Source organism: Thermobia domestica, chromosome 3 (assembly GCF_964235325.1).
Source record: "Thermobia domestica chromosome 3, izTheDome1.hap1.1, whole genome shotgun sequence".
Taxonomy (NCBI): domain Eukaryota; kingdom Metazoa; phylum Arthropoda; class Insecta; order Zygentoma; family Lepismatidae; genus Thermobia; species Thermobia domestica.
The window spans coordinates 78,195,842-78,222,329 of record NC_137456.1 but is presented as its reverse complement, the minus strand read 5'-3'; the positions used below and the strand labels follow the sequence as shown (position 1 = coordinate 78,222,329).

General features: G+C 34.1%; 1 protein-coding gene across 1 annotated transcript in view; it reads right to left on the bottom strand.

The window, feature by feature from the left end:
• Positions 1-26,097, bottom strand: part of LOC145681460 (putative inorganic phosphate cotransporter) — a 184,382-nt gene extending 158,285 nt beyond the window's left edge. The window contains exon 1 of the mRNA XM_081753101.1: positions 25,776-26,097. The gene's annotated coding sequence lies outside the window, so the exon portion shown is untranslated. The remainder of the gene's footprint in view (positions 1-25,775) is intronic.
• Positions 26,098-26,488: the final 391 nt, after the last annotated feature.

Here is a 26,488-nt window from a genome sequence, read left to right as displayed (position 1 = left end):
TCCTGTTTGAATAGAGGGTTGTTGGATGAGATAAAACCTCTTCTTGGGACACTAAATCGATTCCGAAAAACCGCTTCTCGATATATCTTTCCATTTTTACTCTGATATCTGTTGACAGACAGACGGACGAACATAATTGTTCTATAAGAGTTGAGTTGAGTTGATTTTGAGTTTAACGTCCCTTTGAGCAGCGAAGCTATTTGAAAGGGGACCTACTGCTTAACGTGGAATCCGAACCACATGAGCTTCCGCCGGGAATCGAACCCGGGTCTCCCACGCCAAAGGCTCGTACGCTAACTGCTTAGCCACGAAGGAGCTCAATTGTTCTATAAGACTTCCGATATTTATGCATAGCATAGTTAGGAAGTCCAATAATAATAAAAGACAATATCAGACCTACTTTGAATGTTTGTGAATTCGTAAAGATTCAATACATAAAAATAGCAGACTTAATGTCCTGAATCTCTGGCTTTGAAGTTCAGTAGCAAATACATCACCAGCAGAAACTTAAATAACAAACTCAAGTTCCTATTAGCTATATGGATACTGTGATTTAAAATTAACTGGCAAAACTTGATCGATTATGTCTCACATCTTCGTTGGATGAGCATAACTTCCAAGATTTTTCTTTGGTACTCATGCTTCTAGATTACACAAAATAACACAAGTTAAAACTTTATTCGTCTTGATACTTCAACGATCTCTCTGCTAATGTAATAACTTATTTTAAGATGGAAAATAGAAAAACAAAGGGAAGTAATAATATTAGCTGCAAAGAAGTCTAATTAGATTAAATAGGAAGTAAAAGAAAAAGATAATAAAGAAGTTAAGAAGATTTTTGCATGCATATAGATTTTTGTTGGATTTCTAAACACACACATTATATATATATATATATATATATATATATATATATATATATATATTGAAATATAAGAAGGGAAATCGTCTCCAAATATGTTTTCAATATATATATATATATATATATATATATATATATATATATATATATATATATATATATATATATATATATATATATATATTTGTACGTGGAAATTCAATAATTGCTTGAGTCTAGCAGCGGAAGAATTCGGCTTTTCTTTTCCCCTCTTGTTGTTTTAAACGTGTATCCTAAGAATTTGCTCTGATAATCTTAACTATTCAAAAATTACTTTACCATTTGGCACTACAGCCCTGGGTGGGATTTGGCCTCTTCCACTATTTGTCTCCACTCTTCCCGATCTCTGCATTTTTTCTTTCTTTCCTGGAACCTTCAATTTTTCCAAATCACTTTCTACTCAGTCCAGCCATCTGGTTTTTGGCCTTCTTTTTCTTTTGCCGAAGTAAAGTCTCCCTTTCATTATTTTATATGGCATCCTGTCGCTTTTCATTCTTACTACATGTCCTAGCCACCTTAGTCGATTCGATTTTATAAACCTGACTATATCCTGATTGTTTATTATGTTGTTTATCTCTTCGTTAGTTCTGATTCTCCAGGTTCCTTGTTCTTTAATTGGTCCGTATAATCTCCTTACTATTCTTCTCTCGAAGGTTCTAAAATCTTTCTCAGTGGCTATGTTTCCGAACCATCGAACCATATGTTACTACCGACCTTATTACCTTATTACCACTTTTGTTCTTCTACTTATGTTTTTACTTTTTTACCAACTTCATATTTACGTTGTATGCTTTGTTGCTTAGTTGTATTCTTTCCTTGGCTGTCTCTTTTTATGAAGTTCTTATCTGTTATTGTTAGGCCCAAATATTTAAACTTACCTACTTTTTCAAATTCTTTACCTTCTATTATGGAAGAAAGTAGAAACGCTTTCAAAGTCTTGACTGGTAGACCCATAGGAAAACATCCATTAGGAAGACCTAGGCGCAGATGGGAGGATAATATTAAGATGGATCTCGCAGAGATAGGAATACAAAGTAGAAACTGGATGCAATTAGCTAAGGATAGAAGTCAGTGGAGAGCTTTTGTGAACGCGGCACTGAACCTCCGGGTTCCATAGGCCATAGAGTTAGTTAGTTAGTTAGTTACCTTCTATTATAATTGATTTTTGGTTTCTTTCTGTTGTGTACGGTGTTATTGCCATTTACTTTGTTTTCATTATATTAGTTCGCAGTCCTATTTTGTTAACCTCTTTCTCTAGCTGTGTGTACGCTATTCAAAATTTACTATGCTATAAATGTACTACTACTGCTAATAATAATATTTTCTTACCATACGTATAATCATGATAATAATCTGTATTTCTTCAAGAATATTAATTACGTGAAATAATACATTAAAAATGTGTATTAATGAAGTTATTCAAATGGAAAACCCCATATGTACTCCAATTTGAAAAGTTGTACTACCAATTATCACAGTAGTCCAGCAACTTTTATATCATCCAGCACTAAGGCTATAGTTAAGAAAACTTGATGCATTAAGGAAGTAGAGTCACTACTATTATATGTCGAATCAAAATGACACTAAAATCGTTTTACGTAAAATGAAGTAAAGTTATCACATTTTTGTCCAATAAAAACATCTAAAGGGGGCAGCTTTGCTTCTAGGGACTCTGGCTCCCTGGCGATCCCGGAAGTTACTCCTACGCTTTTCACCAACGAAAGGCATGCCTACTATTTTCAGACCCTACGTTCGAACGTTAAAGTTCTATTCCATTGCTCTGATAGATGATTTGAGGAGTTCTAACCTTTTATCAATTTAGAAATAGTAAAAAATATAGACTACTTGAAATTATATAAAAATTTTAAAGATATATGATTTACTTCAAGGCTAAAAAAAGTTTCATAATACGATATGATCATAAAATCGTGCGCTATCATGAAGTAATTAATTTAGTCGATTAAATGCATTAAATTTAGAAAAAATGAACAAGTGTTCCACAATTATTCTAATTATTTTGGAATAATGGTGGGAAATTAGTCTTAGAATCAGTGGCGTACATAGAATTTCTTCAAAGTTATATTTAAGTACTATTGTTCATGTCATTTCTATTGTTCAGAACACTCACGATCTTTTTTTTTATTATTATTATTATTTTTGGTATACGTATCTTCGCATGGTGTTTATTTTTCCATAATATATTGTTGACCGGAGGGCTTATAAAATTGGAAACCCCACTTCTGTACGTCGGTATCGTACTTAAAATTATTTGGGAAATAAAAATGTAAATCACAGTTTTAACTGAACTATGATTTTCTTGTTTACATATTCCCAGTAAGAGAGCACAGTAACAATAAATTAATAGATGAGTCCATGAAATTGTTGAGTCATGGTTTGGATATAGGCCTATCTGATCTTTGGATCTATGACCCAAATAGTTAATATCATTAATTCACGTCCAACGTGAATGAACTGAAAAATAAATGTTTTAAAAAATACAGTTGATACTGATGATCTGGTCCGATAGAAAAAGAAGTACGGTTTCGCAATCATTCATTAGTGTCTTCTGTTGAGATTTATAAATAAAAGTGAAAGACTGTTATTAAGATAAATCTCTTTCATAAAACAATTTCTCTTTGAGGAAATAATTCCAAAACATTGACTGATTTAAATCTAATATTGCTATTGAATATTTTTCATACAAGCACGTGGCTCTTCACATGTTGTTCACAACTTGCATTCTTAATTGGACGTTGAGTGGTTTGATCAAAGTCTACTTCATACAGCTGACATACGAGAAATTTATCTATCCATTTAGAGATGTATATTATTAAACTACTACTGGTGCAGGGACAAGGTGGCTCAGTGATACACAGCACATCTCTGGTGTTAGGGCTCCCTCTTTCGATTCCTGACCAAGTGAGTTTTCGGTGTGGAGTCTGTTGGTTTTCTCGAAGTTCCTCCCACATTCTCACTCTACCAATTTTTTTTTCTAATCATTCACTTTCAGTAGTCATCCTACAGAATATATAAAACACTAATGTGGAACATAAAACTAATGTTTCATTTTTATCAACTGCTGTGCATTGTATATACAAGTCAAAGAAGAATTGTTGTTTTTCAGATTGGAGAATTTCACGCCTTTGCCCTTCAACGATTTCAGTCCCAATCCCTTTAATCTTAAAAGGAAACACACGCTATGTTTAATAGAAGTTTTTTTTTAAAACGAACTTAACCCTGAAACATATTCTTTAAATCGGGGTTAAATTTTTACCTTTCGTTCAGGAGTTTAACCCTAAGTAGTAGCTGCCATTAGGAATAACAAAAGAAACCATACGCATTTTGTTTATGAAAATCTGGTAATTTCTAAAAGAAATGTCTGTTAAACATATTTTCCTTTAAAATGGCGTGAATTTGCCCCTTTTTCTCCGACTAATTTCTGCCCCAAGAAGTAGAGGCAATTTTAAAGTTTCAAACAATATACACGCTACACATAATGAAGATTAGATAATTTTCAACGAACTTAAAAAAAGTTCATTACTGAATTCTCTTTGTCTGTGTGTGTGTGTGTGTGTGTGTGTGTATGTGTGTGTGTGTGTGTGTGTGTGTGTGTGTGTGTGTGTGTGTGTGTGTCTGTTATTTGCGTATTTTTCAATTTTGAGCCCTCCATTCAATACAGTATCAAAATCTATCTGAAAGAAGTTATGGAATTTTTCGCATCACTCTTGCCGTTTCCGAGGTATTGGCCAAAAACGTTCCGATTTCGTGAGATTTAAAGACTATATATCGGGAACTAAGTCATAGAGAGATGATATTGGTGTTGGTGATTCAATTTTCAGCGTTTCATTCTTTATATATAGCATCAAAAACTATCTGAATTTTTCGTGACACTCTTACCGTCTCTGAGATAGTGGCCAAAATAGTTCCGATTTCGAAAGATTTAAGGAGCCATATCTCGGAAACCGTAAATCACAGAGAAATGATATTGGTGTTGATTAATACCAATATTGATTCAATGCCAATACCAATTATTGATTTAATAATTATTGCGTCATTAGTTATTGATTCAATAATTATTGCTTCGGTAGTTATTGATTTAATAATTATTGCGTCATTAGTTATTGTCTCAATAATTATTATGTCTTAGTTACTGAATCAATAATTATTGTGTCATTAGTTATTGACTCAATAATTATTATGTCTTAGTTACTGAATCAATAATTATTGTGTCACTAGTTATTGACTCAATAATTATTATGTCTTAGTTACTGAATCAATAATTATTGTGTCATTAGTTATTGACTCTATAATTATTATGTCTTAGTTACTGAATCAATAATTATTGAGTCGTTAGTTATTATTTCAATAATTATTATGTCTTAGTTACTGAATCAATAATTATTGAGTCGTTAGTTATTGTCTCAATAATTATTATGTCTTAGTTACTAAATCAATAACTATTGAGTCGTTAGTTATTGTCTCAATAATTATTATGTCTTAGTTACTAAATCAATAACTATTGAGTCGTTAGTTATTGTCTCAATAATTATTATGTCTTAGTTACTGAATCAATAATTATTGAGTCGTTAGTTATTGTCTCAATAATTATTATGTCTTAGTTACTGAATCAATAATTATTGAGTCGTTAGTTATTGTCTCAATAATTATTATGTCTTAGTTACTGAATCAATAATTATTGAGTCGTTAGTTATTGTCTCAATAATTATTATGTCTTAGTTACTGAATCAATAATTATTGAGTCGTTAGTTATTGTCTCAATAATTATTATGTCTTAGTTACTGAATCAATAATTATTGAGTCGTTAGTTATTGTCTCAATAATTATTATGTCTTAGTTACTGAATCAATAATTATTGAGTCGTTAGTTATTGTCTCAGTAATTATTATGTCTTAGTTACTGAATCAATAATTATTGAGTCGTTAGTTATTGTCTCAATAATTATTATGTCTTAGTTACTGAATCAATAATTATTGAGTCGTTAGTTATTGTCTCAATAATTATTATGTCTTAGTTACTGAATCAATAATTATTGAGTCGTTAGTTATTGACTCAATAATTATTGCGTCGTTAGTTATTGTCTGAATAATTATTGCGTCAAAACATATAGACATTTTTTGTAGTAGTTAGTGATTCAATATTATTTCATTAGTATTTATTGAATAATAAATTAAATAATATTTTCCGTCAATAATTGTTTGATTTGTATTCTAAGCCAAATATTATTGTCTTTGTAATTAGTAAATTATCACATTATACTTTATTATAAAATATTTTTGTGTTAATAATTTTAAATCACAAATAATAATTTTAAATCATATATTCATAATTTTAATTTTATTTATTTCAGTAAAAGTTTAAAGTAATTTTTTTATCAGTATTTCCATTACGTATCTATTGAAGTTAATCAAATCAATTTAATATACAATTTCAAATACATTACGAAAAAAATAAATATTTTTAAAGTTCGTTCTGGCAATTGCCTTCGAGCATTCTCAACTGGTTGCTCATATACTTTAAAAAGAATACTGACGGAAGGGGGGGGGGCAGCCTCGTTCTGTTTTCTTGACTGACATAATGTTCAATCAATGAAGATAAATTTGAAACTTCAGAGAAAATATAAGTTGTATTGGATCAAAATCGAATAATTTTTAACTAAGTAATTAACTCTATGACCAACGGAATCCGAAGTGATACTCAAAGCACATTTTAAAATCACGATAATGTTTTGCACACAACAATAATAACAGGAAAGGAATGTTCAAACTAGTGTCATGAAAGTACAACCTTAGATAACATAAAATCACACTAAAGTAAACGAAATACATCATAATAATAATACGGGCAGGGCCGGATTTAGGGGGGTGCACCAGAGCACGTGCACCCCCCCTTCCATTCGTTCTGAATATACACTATCTAAAGTGAGAAACTGGCAGTGGAAATAGCAATACTTTCCTAAAATTTCATGTCATGTTTCCGTTTCGGGCTTACAAGAAAGCACTTTTGCTAAACACAATAGTTTAAGTCAGTTCCTCATACATATCACAGATGCCTAAAGGCATTTTTAAAAAAATAAATTTGATTCAAATATACTGATAGTTATTGTACATGCCCCTTCAGAAAATCCTGGATCCGGTTCTGGATACCGCCATACCACGATTTTGCTCTCAAAAACAGACTTAACAAGTAATGATGTCTTCTACTGAAAGGAAATAAAACTGATGAAAATCAAATGGAAGTCAATAACACAAACATATATAATTCGACAGAAGGCAACAAGCAGATATCGCAAACAGCACAATTTAATCATGGTGGAAAGACTACCATGATCTTGTAGTCTTTCCACCATGAATTTAATAAACTTTCACAGCTTTCATCAACACAGGAAAATAATATTTCACTTATAGAAAATATATTGCAATTTACAAGAACTATTTCGGTACTTTAATATCAAGTTACCCATCTGAAAACGTATTGTAATTTATGGTTTATTTTAATTTCACCTAATGTTATGATTAACCTCTAATATCAGCAATTAAGATTACTTCAATTTTCACGTTTTTTGGACTGACTGGCCATATTTGTTACAGTGTTGCTGTAATGGCCTTTTCATCCAGTTCAATACTTCATTGTTAACAAAATTTACTGTTGTAGAGGATCTGGCATAAGTGCTACCCTCAATGGTTACGAAGAAAGAAGAATGGACCATCTAGGACAGTCAACCTGATCCTAATGTTGAAGGGTTATGAAGGTTTTTATTTTCAGTTTAATTACAATGTCAAAGAGAGGGATAGCTGTAGAAATCTGTTTTATGATATAAATTTTAAGACTAAATAAATGGTCCAGGTGTAATAGTAAAGGCTGCGATTATTACATTTTGTTTAAGATAACAACAGATACTGAACGATTAAGTTTAACAATGCTGTATACAGGTTAGTTGAAGTGTCATGTCATCCCATGTAATAATGTTGAAAATATATCTGAATAAGTTTTAATCCTGTATATTTTGTAGCAACAGTATTTCAAGAAGGAATCATCTCTTTCTGTTTCAGATAGCTAACGAGCTCCATCAGTTTGGAAGAGCTCCTGTATACAGATTGCAAGCATATAGGCAGTACGAGCATGTGCAGTCTGACAAGAACGTGACTTCACTGCATAATTAGGCAGACTTGCTTCTCCAAGGAGTATAATTATGCGTTGGAAACACAAAAGGCTTCTGATAGGACCAATGAAGGATAAACTTCCACATGGAGGGATAAATGTGTGAAGTTGGAAACGTCTGTGCTAAGATCACCCAAGAAATCACTGCGGAAACCGAGCTAGAATTTCCAAAAATCACTACGTTAAGACATATGACAAAAAAAATTTCAACTGAAATCATTTAAGCGAACATTTGCCAACGAGCTAAGTGATAATGACATGGATAAAAGACGTGTGGCATGTAGACAGTAGCTTTATTTGTTACGAATGATCCCGCAGCGTAGAAAGCTATTTTTTTCGGCGAAGTGTAATTTACCTGAATGGAACGGCAAGGAATATTTATTTCTGGAGTAAAGAAAATCCGCAGTATTGCGAAGAACAAGAGCACAACCCCTCGCATGTGATGGTATAGGCCGCGATATTGAGTAAGCAGTTGATAGAACCCCATATCGTCGACGCTCTGTTAACCAGCACCTGTGCGTCACCATGTTGAGGAAGTGGGTTCGTTAAACAGTAGCAGAGGTTGAATGTCGATTTGAATGATTGTTGGTTTCAACAGTATAGTGCTCCACCACAGTGTGCTATCAGTGTCAGTGAATACCTGAATGACATTTTTTTCCGTTACAGATAGATAGGGAGAGGATCACAACTTCCTGATGGCCTCCCAGAAGTCCAGATCTTGCAGCTTTGCGACACCTGCTTGTCCATATCAAGAAACGGGTTTCCTCAGAGCGATCTAGTTGAAGGATGCTATTATGACAGCCTTTGCAAGAACTATCATGACAGCACTTCACAAAACACCACAAAGAACTTGACGCCAAATCATGTTTGCCACGAAAACGATGGACCTTCTGTTTGTGTGACATTGTCAGTAAATGAAAGTGACAATGACAGAGACAGTGATCAATTAAAACCAGTATGTGTGTGTATATGGTATTATTGTATTGTTCTTGAACATTGACGTAGCGAGTGACAAGATATTTGGACCACGGTGTACAACATGCGGAGATTAATATTATAGTGATCAGTGGCAATTCTTGACGGAAGTCACATTGGTAAAGTCTTAAGAGGCCTCATCACTGCGAAATTAAAATACCGCTAATTTTACAGTAATTTTGTGATATCTTCAAATAGATAAAAGATGATCGAAAAGTGAAACAAGACCTCCCTATACAATATTATTTTACATGAGATACCGTTATCATGACTCATTTATCTGCTTACGATTTCCAGCCATTTAGAAAATCGGCATTTATTTTCGCGTTTCTAAATAACTGCAAACGGAAAGCTACTAGGTGACTCGTGATAACGGTACCTCATGCAAAACAACATCGTCTAGGGAGATCTTGATCCACTTTTCGATTATCTTTTATCTATTTGAAGATATCACGTAATTAGTGTAAAATTAGCGGTATTTTAATTTTGCAGTGATAGGAACTCTTAAATTTTCTCTACGGAAAGAAAACTCATCCATTGCACTGTCGTTACATGTTATACAGCTTTCTGGAGCTATAAGAGCGTTTGGATCGGAAACAGGTTATAGGATTTTTGATATTTTGACTATAAAATTGATGTTATTCGATTCTACACGTCTTACTTAGTCTACACACTAAAGTTGTAAACGAAGGGATCCAAAGTTATGAGGGTCAACATTTTACCAAAAGTATAGGGGTTTTAGGAAAATAGTGTTATAGAGCGGATTGATTAGATTATTACGTTCTTCAGCGTTTTCCTGCTGTTTTCTTGCAGGTTAGAGTGTTAGAGGTTAACAAACCAGATTTTCTACTCATCCTCCCTGATAATTCGTACACTGAGGATTATGTTAAATATTCAAAATCTAAAAGTAACTTTAGAACTACCCTGTTAATGAGATGACTGAGCTTGCTTCCGGGACGCCAACTCCTCGATTCCTGGTCGAATCTTGGAGAGTGCGAGAATCAGAGTTGATTCTGGATTCAATCAATTTCTGTGCTTCGTTTTTATTGATGTTAATGCAGAAAAACCCTGTTTACACCAATATGTTGATGGAAATGGAAGAAGTTATGAAACTGCACTGTCACTAATTTCATTATACTCTTTTCGTGCATATACAGGGTGTTTCAAAACAACACCGACTACGTTTGGGAGGTTATTAATAAAACTTAAATAAAACGAAAAGTATAGACAAACCTGGGTGCACAAATGCTTCATTTGGGAGTTATAGGCTGCCGAAAACATTAAAAAAATTAACTTTAAAGGTGCATAGCTCCAATACTGTGGGACTTACCGCAGTCGGGTCAAGACTTTATTTAGGAACTAGTATGTGTCCTATCCAAATATCCATGTTTCAGAATCCTGGGGTAGTTCCGCAACAATTTTTATAGAAACAGATTACATGCCTGTAGCCAAACTGCCTCTAAAAATTATTGCTTGAATACCTTAGGGTTCTGAAACATGTATTTTTGGATAGCGCACATATTAGTTCCTAAGTGAAGTCTTGACCCGACTACGGTAGATCCTCTAGTTTTGGATGTATGGACCTTTAAAGTTAATTTTTTCACGTTTTCGGCAACCTCTAACTCGGAAATGAAGCATTTGTGCACCCAGGTTGGTCTATACTTTTCGTCTTATCTTGGTGTCAGGAATCACCTCCCAAACGTTGTCGGTGTTGTTTTGAAACACCCTGTATACAAAAGTCACAAATTAATAAGTTATCGAATTTCATTTGTAGTGAACTGTCAACAGACATTTCCAGTATAACTCTAGAAGCAGCATTACGTACCCCCAGAAACATCTTCGCATATTCACGGTTGAATAGCACTGCTGTAAAGTTTAACACTATTCGAGGCGAGTCCCAGATTACAAAAGGTTGCGTAACAGTAGCATAAAACTATTTTATGATACTTTGTTCATATTATCTATTCATTTTTTTTTTTCAATCACATTAACTTTTGATTTTGAACATGTGATGATATTATTTCTCAGAGGAAGAAAAGAAAATCGCCTTCGCTTTTGTAATTGTTATTGTGACAAAGTTCAATAGGTATGAAGATAGCTAATTTCCTCGAATTTTATGCAATTGAAACAAACAGTATTATTGTGAACAAAAATGCATTCATGTTATCTAATTTTATACAGGTCTATTAATAATATCTAGCAGGTGATGTATTCAGTAGAGATGTTTCTGATTGCCAATGATTTCTTTTAAAATATTTTCTTTATCAAGAATAGTAATTCTACAATATAATTAAACGGAAAAGATTATGTTCATATATTATACATTTACTTCTCATTGAGCTGAATAAAATTTATGTGAATGAATATAAAACCACATGCGTAGTATTCGAGATACTTAAGAAAAACTCATCTTTTATACCTAAAGCTTGATATATGACAAGCACGTCACCCATTAAGATTAAATTCATAGTGAAGTATACGAGGTTCGTTCAATAAGTCCATACAAAATCCGAAAGATCACACTCGTAGTATGAAGTAACTGTGTATTAGATGAGATGTGACCATGAGATAATTGTGTAAATTCCTAACTTAATTCACTAAATTCGATTATTTTATTAAATTACATTATTAACGAAAGAATCATGAACTTTTGAAAATTCAACGGAAGAAAACTTTAATCAAGATTGTACATTCTTAGACACCTGTTGTAAACAGATATTTGTTAATAAACTCGACTAGCTTCCTCATTATCTTTCCGCATACCTTCAAGCATAACCTGATATTTCCTGATTCATTGGACTCTTAGGTCATCATTCTTCAGCCGAACAAAACCACGAGGGACACAACAACAAGGGATATTCGACACACGATTAGGATAGGTGAAAAATCGACGAGAGAAGCGGATCGCACCGTTGGAGAATAGCCAGCTCCATAAGTCAAGAGTACCATTCTGTTGGTTTATCGCCGCAGACACTTTTGAGTTCGTCAGCAGACTAGTGGAATGAAGGTGTAGGAGAACATCATCGTAAAGACGCATTATCGACGCCCCTTGCAGATCAACAGGATAGAGATCCAGATGTTGATTGTCTCCAGCTTATCCAGGCTCCTCCAGGAGAAAACATTCATCGTTCCAGATGACTAGGACGACGCCAGCCTCGTTGGAATTATCAGGCGAGTGCTCATTCCTTTATCTCAGTTAAAACCTTTCTCTTTCTCTTACCTTTCCCACAACTAGTCATTTTTCAAAATTAGAAACATTTTAATTTCATTAAAATTCAACCATATTTTTACAGTTAAATACGATGTTGTGCATCAGTTCCATTCCCATTTGGTTGCATTTATTTATTACGTATTCTGAGCCACAACTAATGGCACAGCACCGGCACATGGCGGAGATGCTCTAAGGCTTACGCCTTTGTTACGAACCCAAAATTTCTTAATATTTACACCAGCCCACATGCATGATGGAGATGTTGTGAGGCTTACGCTGTTGTAACGATTCCAAATTACTAAATCTTTTTCGATAGTTAACAATTTCGATAGATAAGTCAGGTACTTTAGAGATTTTAAAAGGTAACAATGATGCATTTTGAGTAATCAGTACAGCGTAATTGAGTAGAGTTACTTTTAGCCCACCCTCGCTGCGTTAGAGCATTTGCTTAGTTAGCGTAATTTTTATTTCATTGTTTCTTATTTGATTGATTAACTGGGAGAGAAGAGAAAATTTTGCCAACTTATTATATTTTGTTTTTCTTTCCGTTAGTATGTAAGAAGTGTTATTTACATTTTGGTGTTGATATATATATATATACATATAAGTGTAAAAAATTTATTATAAGAGTGATTTTGAAAATAGATATAATGGAGAATACTAGTGCTATATCTTCTGCTTTAGATCGTTTAGTAGAACCCCCCAAATTTTCTGGCAAATTGAACGAGTCAGTTCAGTCATTTTTTTGTCATTTTGAGGATTTTTTCTATCCTTCATAACCTACGTGATGTACAGAAACTTCATTTGTTGCCATATTGTTTAGAAAATGGAGCTCGCACCTTCTTGTTGGCTTTACAATCAACCGCAGAATATGATAATCTCATGTATGTTCAGATTAAGAAGAAATTAATAGAGGCTTATGAAGATAATATAGTTTCGCAAGTTTTAGAGCAGGAAATGAGAAATAGTAATGAGAAATGAGTACTAGTAATGATGAGTTTCTGGGGTACTCATATGAATTTGAAAACCCAATATTTGAACGTGGGGGTGGATTCAGTCAATCACTAACCAACCAACCTTCAGTGGCGGAGTCAGAGGTTGTAATGAAAATAGGAGTACTATTCAAAATACTTCCTTTTCTAATAATTTGACTCTAAATTTCAGTAAACAAGCTTCGGATGGTATTTATCGAGCTCTAATTAATGAAATAAAAACACTCCCTATTATAGATGGTTCTAATACGGAACTAATATTTAAATATCTACTGAAATTGAATAGTATTGTGAGGAGTAAGAATTTACCCTTAGATTTGATTCTCATTGCCTGCCTTTCACGTTCTAGAGGTGAAGTTCAGGAAATGATACAGGTCGTTATCGGTGGTTCTTATTCGTAGCAAACTATTTGTAGGAGAATTATGCTTAGATTTATTTCAACTGTTGCTCGTCCCCAGTTCATGTCAAAATATGTTTACACAATGCAGAGTGAAGATCAAACGCTTTTTGAATTTGCAGATCTTAAATTAAGCATTATTAACGTCCTTGACGTGTCTTTTAGTGAAAATTCGGTTTGTGATCTTATATGTAACATGGTCTGTCCTTATGCCCATATGTTTTTGGTAGAACATGGAATGCCTAACACGTTTGAGCAATTAATGTCTTTGTCAGCTCGGTATGATATATTGCATAGGTATAAGGCCGATTATTATAAACTGCGAACACCTGTTAGGGGAAATCGGGATATGGTACCATCCAGGAAATCGTCTGCCATGGTCGGTGTTAAAAATACTAGAGATCAGGTAATTGTGCAATTAAGGCAACCAACTCAAAGGTATTATCATAATCCCCCTCAATTATTAAGTAAGAGTGTTGATCATATTGGTGGGAATATTCAGACATGTGCAGAGGATTGTGTTCAACCTTGTGATTGGTCAAGGGAGAGTAAGAACTTATGGGAAAATACCCCCTTTTCTCAAAATCTAATACCGTACCGGTTTATATAAAATGGAAGTGTGTAAATTGTTTGATAGATACTGGTAATACGTGTAATTACGTTAGTAAGCGGTATTTTGATATATGAAAAAAAAAAAAAACAGTGTAAAACTAAAGTGGAAAATGTTAGTGTTCAGACTACTGGACTAGGAAATATCCAAGTAACAGCAAATCAACGTGTTAGAATCTACTTCAAAATGGGAAGGCAGCAATTTTCTGAACTGTTTTACATAGTTAAATCCAAGGACTTCGACATCTTACTAGGGAACAGTTTTCATTCCAAATATAATGCTGTTATAGACATATCTAATGGAGTGTATAAGGTCCAATCTCGAAAATTAGTTGTACCTATTCGAGAGACTTCGTTATTAGCAGTTACTCCTCGCTCTTCCCTATCTACTTCTAGGGAAGAGGTCAGCGGAAAGCAACCAGCACGCTCCTTTGGTTCGCCTAAAACTTTACCTCGCCCCAGTCTTACTCCAAACTTTTCAAACATTATGGGGATGTCGTCAACTTCAACATTGCCGACAACTGTGATTTCAAGTGTCTGTAGGAGAGATGCTGCAGTTGGGGTGTCCTTTGATCCTGAACTGAAGGTGCAGTTTGACCATTCAGTTTTACATTCGGAGGAATCCGAAAGGGAAGAAAGAAAAGGTAATTATAAGGTTTTATCAGAACTTTTACAGAAAAATCCTGAATTGCAAGAGTATGGTGATAATTTAGTAGAAAATTATGCAGATGTTATAACCAGTAAAATAGGAAAAGTTAAAAATTTTACATATAATATTGAATTATCTGATAATACTCCTATTCGTCAATAGCCATATCAGATACCCACCAACAAACAAAAGTAACTTGAGAAATATATTCAGAATTCAGTTAAGGAGGTAATTGTGGAAGAAATTGATTATTCCCCCTTTACGTCTCCCTATTTCATGGTTACAAATGCTGATAAGAGTAAGAGGCTCGTAGTGGCGTTTAGGATTCAGTCACTGACATTATTTACTATCTTTCTCAAGGTAAGCATCCTGTTGGTCTCATAAGTTTAATGGCGGACAATGAAGAAGTTAAATTAAAGCTAAAAGATAAATCTGGTTTAAAATTTGAACCTAACCCTTCTCCTATTTCGGAACTTTGAAGGAGGATTTCATAAAATTAAAGGTAAAGGATGTGTTAAATAGTTTTGTGAAAAAAAAAAGTTAGAAAATTAAGAGCGTTAAAACTTCTTTTGGTTTGAATGCAACAAAAGTATTCGTTCCCAGTTCAAGGCTGGATTTGTTTTGCACTATTTAAAACTTTTCGAGTTATCATTTTCATATACAATATTTAATTTGTTGGATAAATATTTATTATTGCTGTCTCGAAAATTTTGTTACAATAAATTGTTAACTATCTTGGAATTTTTGGGGATTTACAATTTCAGAACGTAGATTAGATCCTTACCCCACTAATTTGGTACAAAAAAAAGTATTTTTGCATATAAGGTTAAAGGGAATTGAAGGGGAAAAATTATGGAAAATATCGATTGCTCCATTACACGTAGTGCAAAAGTAAACTTGTATTTCGGTGGATTTGTCCAGTAGTTCCTCCTTTGAAAAAAAAAAAGTTTTTGAAGGTAGGAGCTAGGGCTGGTCCACCGAGGTAGAGGTTTGCATGTTGCACTGAATTATGTATGTTGTGGTTATTCGCGACAGGACGCTTTAAGCCTAAATAATTTAAATTTCCTCAAACTGAAATCAGTACCTTTCGTGTGTAGTCTAACTTTACTATCTTTGGTTAGCTAGATAGTATTACAACGATTTTTCTTTTCTCGCGTATTAGTCGTCTTTGATATTGAAGTTATTTTCTATATATATGTATAGAGAGAGAGAGAGAGAGAGGTCTATATTGGATTTTACACTTATGAAATATTTATATATTTGATTATGATTTTTTTTACGTATCTAAGTTTTGATAATCTATACTATTGATAATTGAATTCATTATTATTCATACCTTTCATTTCCCTTCCCTGAGCACTAACGCAACTCCACACTAACATTTTAAAACACATGTCACTCACAATGATATTATGCAAGCACTAATGTTTATTTTTCTTTTCTTACTTTCCATGTTCCCAGAGACGCTGTCGTTACATATTCCAAGGTCGCCTAGTGAAGTACATGAACTGTCTTACGTTAGAATACATACTCAAAAGTTTGCGGTCAAGGATTAATTCAAAACAATATGTTATACAAAGAACTCTTTTATCTTCAACAAACATTTTTTTAAAATTTCTTCAATATTTTTGGGAGCAACAGGATTGCGCACACTATAGATCCCGAGTTGCGCACAAATCTCTGTTGGTCTTTCTGAACACAAATTTTTGCCCAACGTTGCCACAATGGTAGATTTAAAATCTGTGCGCAAAGAAGGTTTTCCTTCAGACTAGGATAGAAACAGAAATTAGAAATAAAATTCATATTATACTGAGGATTAACTAAATATAATTTGATTAGTAGATACAAGAAGTCATGATACCTCCAAATTTACAATCCAAATGCTAAAATTTTCTTGTCTCATAATCTGAATCCCTTCGGAGTTGTAGTACCTCTTTTTAGGTACTAATGTAGCGTCTTCATTATTCGATAAAAAATAAAAAATAAATAAAAAAATAAAGCTTTTTACTTTTTTCAAGTCTAGAGGCACTGTAGTACACGTTACGTATGGTTTCACGCCTTCCTGCGTCGAGACATAGGAAGTGATGACATCATAACCTTAAAAAGTATTTTTGTTAGTCCTATTTTCATTATTTTTTGGCGGGCTTGCTTTCGCACCTAGAAGATTGAAATTTTGTACAAACATTCGGTCCATCGAGTACTATTTAGATTTTTTCAGATCTCTACGTTAGTACAAGGTGGATCCAGAGGGGCAAAAAGGTAAATAAAAGGGAATTTTTGGTTTAAAAAATCCCTTTTATCGCGATTTTCCCGCCTGAGATACATGATGGAGACATGTGAAGGGTCCGTTTGAAAGGCAGTTTTATTCTGAAGATAATAAAGGGCGAACTATGATTCTAGGATAAATAGGGATGTCTCAGGAAATGTTCTGCCTGAAATCAAGGTATTTTACAGTAATCTGGGTTATTGTGGGGATTATTGATATTTTTCCCGCCCTGACTGTTCAAGATAAAAGCTTGAAATTTTGTACAGGCATTTAGTACAGCCCTTAGTGTTTTCCAGTTGAGTTTTAGGTCTTTGCATTAACACAGTAGAGGTTCAGATGGGTTCAATTAAAAAAAAAAAGAAATATTTTCAAAGAAAAGTCCCGATTTCTCTCAAAATTTCCCGCCTCAGGGACATGATAAGGAGATGTGAATGGTACCATTTGAAAGGTTGCTCTATTGTAAAAAGAAAACGAAGTATGAACTATGATCCTATGATAAATAGGGATGATACTGTAGCCGCTTGACTGAAAGCCTAATTTACCTTAAAAAGCCGGAATCTATAAGGGTTAAGCATTTCATACTGCTACCATATGATGTTATGTATGTTTAAATCTTCCTTTTTTTTTTTTTTTTGTATATTGGTATATCCTTTCGCAATTGATCTTAATTTCAATTTTGTTTCTCTGTATCTTCAACAAAGAAGAGATCACCTGATAAATATCTGTACCAAGAATTATTAATTGTAATGTTTGTGAAATGTTTCCGCCCTATTTTCGTTCGAGGAGCTACTGAGGGTTCTGAAGCCCATATTCTAGGTGGGAACCTAAATAAAACAAAGCAAACATTTATGATGACATTCCTAATGTTAATAATAATAATAATAGTAATATACTATACATACTTCCCACTTCCATAGCCAAGTTTTATGGAAAAATTGAAAATTGAAAAAGTGAATAATTTTCTCCATTGTCGTAAAGTTTTGCTTTGGTAAAAGTATTGAGATCTGTCATTAACATCTGGTCATATAATAGGATACTTGCTACAATAATATGTGCGATACAATAAACTTAAATTACAATATTATTAGTATAATACAACTAGTGGCGTATTTAGGGGGGCTTCCGGGCTTAAGCGCCCCCCGAAATCTTACTTACTATAGTAAAGTATATGAAATATCTTGCAGAATTTTCACATTTTCAGCCAAAGCCCCCCACCCCGAAAGTTAGCAAAGCCCTCCCCGAAACAAAATCGTAAATACGCCACTGAATACAACGATGTGAGTAAACTATTTCCTCATACTAATTACACTGCATTCCAATATAGTCCTTGCAAAATTACACGATTTACTTATTAATAATATGGAATATGTCAATATATATCTTAAATAGCCTTCCTAAATCTAGTTAGAATATGTAATTAGAAACAGTATGATGTAGCTACCTGCTAATTTTATTACATACACTACGACTATGTAAGTAAATGCTATCATTGTTCGTACCTAATGTTACTCGCACAGGTTAGGATGATAATCTTAGCTTCTTTATTTATAAATAGAAACTTTTCTTCATCTAACTGAACTCAACTTCTCTTTCAATCATTTACTGAAGCAGCCTCTGTAATATTTCTAGGAAGAACTGGTGAGAGTTTTTTTTTTCGAATACAGTTTGTAGCTTCTCTATCCTTAAGTGTTAATTCCTCTGTATTTTCTAAATTAGCTCAATCCTAGTAATTTTATTCGACCATGGGTTCGAGTATTCCGCTGCTCTTTTCTCACAGATTTCCATAACAGAAGAGAAAATATTTTCCATCTGACAACATTGCTTAATTTTTCTGTGCGCAATCCTGTATATAATGACAGCTTGTCAATGACTTATCAGATAAAACTGATAAAACTGGAAAAGTGTGCGCAATCTCATTGCAGCCATATTTTTTGTACTACGGAAAATTAAAATTTTCATGTATTTCCAGTTTCGAGGAGGGTGTGTGAAATAACTGTGTATTAGATGTGAAGTGACCATGAGATAATTGTGTAAACTCCTAACTTAATTCACTAAATTCGATTATTTTATTAAATTATATTATTAACGAAAGAATCATGAACTTTTGAAAATTCAACGGAAGAAAACTTTAATCAAGATTGTATGGACTCTTAGGTCATCATTCTTCAGCCGAACAAAACCACGAGGGACACAACAACAAGGGATATTCGACACACAATTAGGATAGGTGCAGGATCGACGAGAGAAGCGGATCGCACCGTTGGAGAATAGCCAGCTCCATCTGTTGGTTTATCGCCGCAGACACTTTTGAGTTCGTCAGCAGACTAGTGGAATGAAGGTGTAGGAGAACATCATCGTAAAGACGCATTATCGACGCCCCTTGCAGATCAACAGGATAGAGATCCAGATGTTGATTGTCTCCAGCTTATCCAGGCTCCTCCAGGGGAAAACATTCATCGTTCCAGATGACTAGGACGACGCCAGCCTCGTTGGAATTATCAGGCGAGTGCTCATTCCTTTATCTCAGTTAAAACCTTTCTCTTTCTCTTACCTTTCCCACAACTAGTCATTTTTCAAAATTAGAAACATTTGAATTTCATTAAAATTCAACCATATTTTTACAGTTAATTAAGGTGTTGTGCATCAGTTCCATTCCCATTTGGTTGCATTTATTTATTACGTATTCTGAGCTACAACTGATGGCACAGCACCGGCACAGTAGTATCGAACTGTTGCTAAAGTTTCAGCTATATCCGTAACGTGGTTTCACTGTTATAGTCGATTGAAAAAACAAACTTGTGTTTATTTAGAAAAATGAAAAGAAATGGAATTTTATGCTGTTATTAAACACTTCTATTTAAAAGGTTTAACACCAAAAGAGATCAAAGCCGAGTTGGATGAAGTTCATGGTAAAGACCTGCACGGGCCGAATTTTTCGGCCCGAGCCCAATCCAGCCCGAATGTATCTAGGCCCGGTCCAGCCCGAGCCCGAAATGTTTTGGAGATTTTCGGCCCGAGCCCGGCCCGATAAGTTTTTTTTTTTAAATTCTTGGCCCAAGCCCGGGCCGGGCCCGATAAATTTTAAAAGTTTTTGGCCCGACCCAGCCCGATAAATTTTTAAAAAATTTAGCTCGAGCCCCAATCTTTCTGAAAATTTAGTATTAAACTTGACCTAACCCTCAGAAACATTTTCTAAACTCTGGTTCACAACTTGACGCTTGGCTCCCGAATGGTACCATTGCCTCCTAGAACTTTGCCTGTCATCGAGAGAAGAAAAACTACATTTCCTGTAACAAAAATCTAACTTAATTGATTTTTAGCAGAAAGTGAAGATGGCAATATTGTTTAGCGACAGGCAAAACTTTCCCACCCCTTCTTGTGATATTTTGGGTTCAGTGAAGGTCAAGGTCAGAGCTCAATTTACCGCGTAATGCCTGCAACCCTCTATAGTGAAAGTGGAGCCGCTAAGCAACACAAACTCTAAATAGCTATTGCATTCTTTGTAACATTTTTCACGGGCACACTTCCACGTTTGGCTTTATTCCAATTATCGTTTAACGAAAGTCAATAATGATTAAAGAATTGTAATTAATCGGCCCCAGCCCGGCCCGACCTGAAGAGAAATCAGTGTCGGCCCGCATAAGCCCGGCCCATGCAGGTCTCTGGTTCATGGCACATCTGCCCCTGTGTTTGCGACTGTTTACAATTGGGTAAATGAGTTTAAATATGGTTGTACATCCATAAATGACGAACATCGTTCGGAACGTGCAGTGGAAGTGACTTCCTCCGAAATGATTGACAAAATACACGATACGGCTTTGGCTGTTCGATGAATAAAAGTGCTCGAAATAGTTGAGGCCACAGACATATCAAAAGGTACAGTGTTTACAATTTTACACGAAAAATTGGGTTTAAAAAAACTCTCGGGAAGATGAGTGCCGCCTTTGCTGTCAGTGGAGAATAAATGCAGTCGTGCGATCGATTTGAAGGCTGGTTTGGCGTTTTTTCGTCTCAAACCCGTCGAGTTTCTGCGTTGATACATAACAGTGGACCAGACATGGACTCTAGAAACAAAGAAACAGACGAAACAGTGGGTTTTTGAAGACGATCCAGCTCCAAAGAAGACGAAGAGGTGATGACCACAGTTTTTTGGGATGCACGCGGAATCTACATCGATCAGTTGTAAAAAGGACAAACAATAAATCGAGAGTATTGTGCATCGTTATTACACCGGTTGAGATAAGAAATCAAGAAAAAACGTCCTCATTTTTGAAAGGAAAGATTCTCTTTCATCAAGACAAGTTTTGATGGTGAAAATTATGGAATTAAAATTCGAAATATTACAACATCCAACGTATTCACCAGATTTGGCCCTCAGGGGTTTGTTTTACTTCCAAACTTGAAAAAAATTGCTCGGTGGAAAACGATTCACGTCGAAAGAGGAGGCATCGCCCAAGCAGATACCTAATTTAAGGACCTTTTGAAATCCTATTTTTTGGACGGCTTAAAAAAGTTGCAGAAACCCTGGGGAAAATGTGTCGAGATAAAAGGAGATGATGTTGAAAAGTGAAAAAGATTCTACCTAAAATGATTTGTTTTCTAAGGAATTATCGAACGATACTCGTATGTTCATCATGTCTTTCATTGTGGCACTATCAAAATGACAGTATACAATATGCTTAATGATTTATTTAGCTTAAAATTATCTTTAACTTCTCAACTTTAATTTTTGTTTTAACGATAATATTGCGTAAAGATATGACACATCGAGCTGAAGAAAATTACTTATATGCTTGAGGGAAAATTCTCATACGTAGTTTCCGAGAAAGTCATGGAAAAGTAATTTTTACGACAAAATAACGTACGTCATTCGTTGTAAAATAATGATTAGTAGGTTCTATCCTATTGGTTCAAATACTCGAAGTTTTATTTATTTATGTTCCGTATATGTAAAATAAATACACTATTAAGTAATATATTGTATATGTTGTCGTTTTTATATTCTCTTAACGGAGACTCAAAACATACTCCTTAACAGTGACATACATACTTCTAACCGTGAGGCACATACTACTTGTTACGTGGAAGAGAAACGTATTCTCACTTGTCCTAAAAATTCAAGTAGACAGTTGCGTCATCAAAAAATTTCACCTATTATTATTATTATTATTATTATTATTATTATTATTATTATTATTATTATTATTATTATTATTATTATTATTATTATTATTATTATTATTATTATTATTGCCAACAAGCTGATTGAGAGACCCCCAAAATACCTTCCTGCGCCGAGCCCGAAAGAGATTTATTATGCTGAGTATGTTATGCAATGCTCGAAATAGGGCGTATACTCTGGTATGACACACTACAACACTTCTTTCTATTTAATTTTTATACTGGCACTTTTCATAGTGAGATTATACATGTAAAGTTTTTAATTGAACGGTACACTTCAAAATTCATATGCAAACTATATAGTCTACCATTTGATATTTCTCGTTTCGAGCATTGGTTATGTAGGAAATGTTTCGAAAACTAGAAGAATTGAAAGAAAAAGAATACCGTTCCTCCTAATTCGAGCACCTTTATTTGCGTGAAAGTATTCTTATATTGGAGAGGCGACAAAAATTGCCAGCGACTGTTGGTTTATTTATTTTTTTTTTTTTTTAATTTTACTATTTCAGACCCAAAATTAAATTAGGACTTTTATAACAGATGTTCGATTTCAAAAACGTAAATCCGTTTCGGTTTTCAAAACCAAAAAATCGGTTTCACTTTTCAAAATTGAAAATCGGTTGCGATTTCCCAAACCGAATAACCACTTCCGGTGTTCAAAACCGAAAATTGATTTCGATTTTCAAAACTGAAAATCGGTTCAAGTTTTCAGGACAGAAAAACTGCTTTCGTTTTTCGAAACCGAAAATCAATTTTGTTTTTTGAAACCGAGAAACCGGTTTCCATTTTTGAAACTGAAAATCGTTTCGGTTTTTAAAATCCAAAAGCGATTATCAGATATTTGATTTTTTTAAAAAAATTGAAAACCGAAAATGTCATGAAATGTGAAAAGTACTAGTGGTCACCGTAGACGACTCGTGAATGTATCAGACCGATTATGGAAAGATTCGAGCAATTACGTACAGAAGTATGATGAAGTAATAGTCAAAGCAATTTCGTTCGTCACTGCACCGAAAGTTATCCATGCAAATTCATGGTCGTAGATGGATTTTTATACAGGAAAAAATTTTAAAGCTAACACAACGCTATGAAAATCAATGCTGCCTATTAGCAGGAACATGTTTTGAAGGATGGGCCCTATGTCAAAAACGAAATCCCAACACTGTATGGAGCGGACACCAAACGGGTGAAGCTGCATCAAAATAAGACGTCCAGACATTCAGCAAAGTCATCGCTGGCATTCTATTCCTTCACCGACATCCCAGTGAAGTCACGATGATATCCCAAATGACTACTGTGCCTTTGGTCTGAAAATTTTGCCTTTCACATCGTAAAGTGAGCACAGTTTCTAGCTTCTCGAAAGCTAAATGAAATAAATCCTTTAATTTAACGTCCCAGGATTATGTCTTTAAGTAAGGAAGACGGATAATTAATGAAACTGAAAGATTAGGAAATAATTGGTGGAGTGAGAAAATAGGAGGAAATTTGAGAACTCCATGAGAACCCAGGATCGAACCTAGGATTCCTTGCACGAAAGGTGAGCATTCTGCCGCTGATTAAATGTGACCCCTGCTGAGGAAAGTATGTCAGCAAGAATGGAAATAAAATTCCTAGTGTACACTCGCAAATAAGTCTTCTCGAGTGAAAAAATACGATATCGAGCAACTGTCAAAAGTGCTGTAGTCACACGAATATCTATAATAGGTGGTGGAAGAGCGAACTATCATAAGTGAGAGAGCACTTCAAAATCGTCTATATGGAAGAGTATAAGTTTCAGTAGCTGTACGCTGTTATTTTCTAGCCTTACCGATTATTGTAACTTGTTGCAGCAAAACCCTCAAGAATTCCTCATTACATACAGGAGCAAATTACACATTTTTTCGATACTAGCGTTGATTACTCGCTTCGCTAGGTTGAAATAAAAACATTAAATGCTCAATTCCTTTATATACTGTATCCCCCCCCCCCACAATTTGCGAGGCTGAATTTGGATTAAAATGGCATCGGAAGTGTGACTTTTCATCTCAGCGACCCCAAAAACTATGGATTGGACATTAATATCCGTTATTTTCAATCATTTTTAAATATCTCCTCCCTCCTTTTCCCCTAAGTTGCACTGTCAAAGTGAAATGACAAAAAAAAAAAAAAAAAAAAAAAAAAATCCCAGGCCCAAACCTCATCTATGTTGAAAGTGTGATCAAGATCGGTCGGGTGTTCAACAGTTATTAAGTCACAAACTAGTGACTTTCATTCTTATATATACGTATAGTGGATTAGTGTTATTAGAATCATGCAAATGGGTATTATAACTAGTAATATTAATACGAACGTCTATCCGTTACTGCACAAGATGACTCTTGAACTGAAAAGAACTAAATTATTATTATTATTATTATTATTATTATTATTATTATTATTATTATTATTATTATTATTAATTTTGCAATAGATATTAGCCGAATTCTATAACGGAATCAATCCATTAGCATCTTTACGGGTAACGGTGAATTTAAGGTGGCCATCCATATCCCATACCTGGAAATACGTGCGTTTCGCGTGATCTCCTTTATTGTCTTCACCAGAGTTCGTTATCTTCTAGAAAAATGTTATTGAATTCGACTTTTCCTTATTTGGTTTCAAGTATGAGTCAATACTGTAGTGTTGTCTGAGAATTATTGCAAAACTTCTCATTTATCACTGACATACAAAATCACGGAAATATGTAACGATGATGCAATGTTAAAAACCATTGTAATAGTCCAAGGTTGTTTCTATTCTTTGTAAAGGAAGTATGTTTTTCGTTCTTCGTCTTAACCTGAAAGGATTATATTAGATGCACTGAACAAAAGCAAATATTTTGTTCGAATTATTATGACGTTTCATATTATGACAAGCAAACAGTTTGTTAGACTTCAAAATATTAGACTTGGTATGCGTAAGTATGGGGACTTTTATAGACAGATATAGACCTACTTTGATCCCAAGTACGGAAGCCGATGATTGGGAGGCCGAAGGGGGTCCCACTCCCCAAAATTTGTGTGGGTTTCCCTTATATCTGGACTTACTTGCTTGAGTCTTTACTTCGATATGTAACAATGGAACACCCATCCTTGGACGTCATCCTCCCGTCAAAAAGAAGTTATACAGAAATCGGCGCTGCTGGTTCTAAGTAATAGTTAGTGACGTGAAGTTTTCGTTTTATTTTATCCCTGAAATCGGTGTTATTTTTTGCCCAAAATCGGTGTTATTTTTCGCGATTTAATACAAGGAAATAGAGAATATTTGCTTTGTTTTGTAATGGTTTTGAAAATAAAGTATATTGTACACAAAGAAAAAGTGATCTGTGAAAGTAAACGAATAGTTTTAAATTTTGACAACTTAAATTTAAAAGGATAAATTATATTTTTGGACTTACCAGCTAAGAAAAAGTGGCTCGATATCCCTCCTAAATTTGGATTTATTTAATGTATGATTTAGGTACACATATTGACCACACTGCAGTGTTTCTTAACATTTTCTTCACTTCAAAAAACAATCAATTCACAATACACTTATTCAAAACGCAATTCATATCATTATCAACACACATTTTCACTTAATGGCGAATTTATAGTTTCTTCAATGTTTCTTATTTTTCATAGCACAAAATTGTCAATATTTCCACATTTTCTACTTTAAGGTTTTGCCTCTTTACCGTAACTACAGAGTTATATTCTGAAAAAATATCTTTCAAAATCAACGTTGGAAGCTGCCAAAGATAATGCCTCAAGAGCACACGCAACAAAATCTCAGGGGCAAACTTTCACTAACCAATCGGTATAAAAATAACAGGACTGATGGTCTTCTGTGAATGACATTTTGTTGCAAAGGAAACTTTTGTTATTTTATTAGTATTACTGGCCAACATGACGATTTCTTGAATCTATCGCTTTATGCAGTATATTTCGGTGTTCTTTTTTTAATTCGCGATTTTTTTATTTCGCGATTTAGAAACACCAAAAACGTCCTTCCATCATATATTTAGGTGTATCTATATACTTTACCTTTTTCAAGTTTTCGATGTTATCGTTAAAACGAAAACTTCACGTCCCTAGTAATAGTGAGGTATTTTCAGCCCACCTCCGGTCA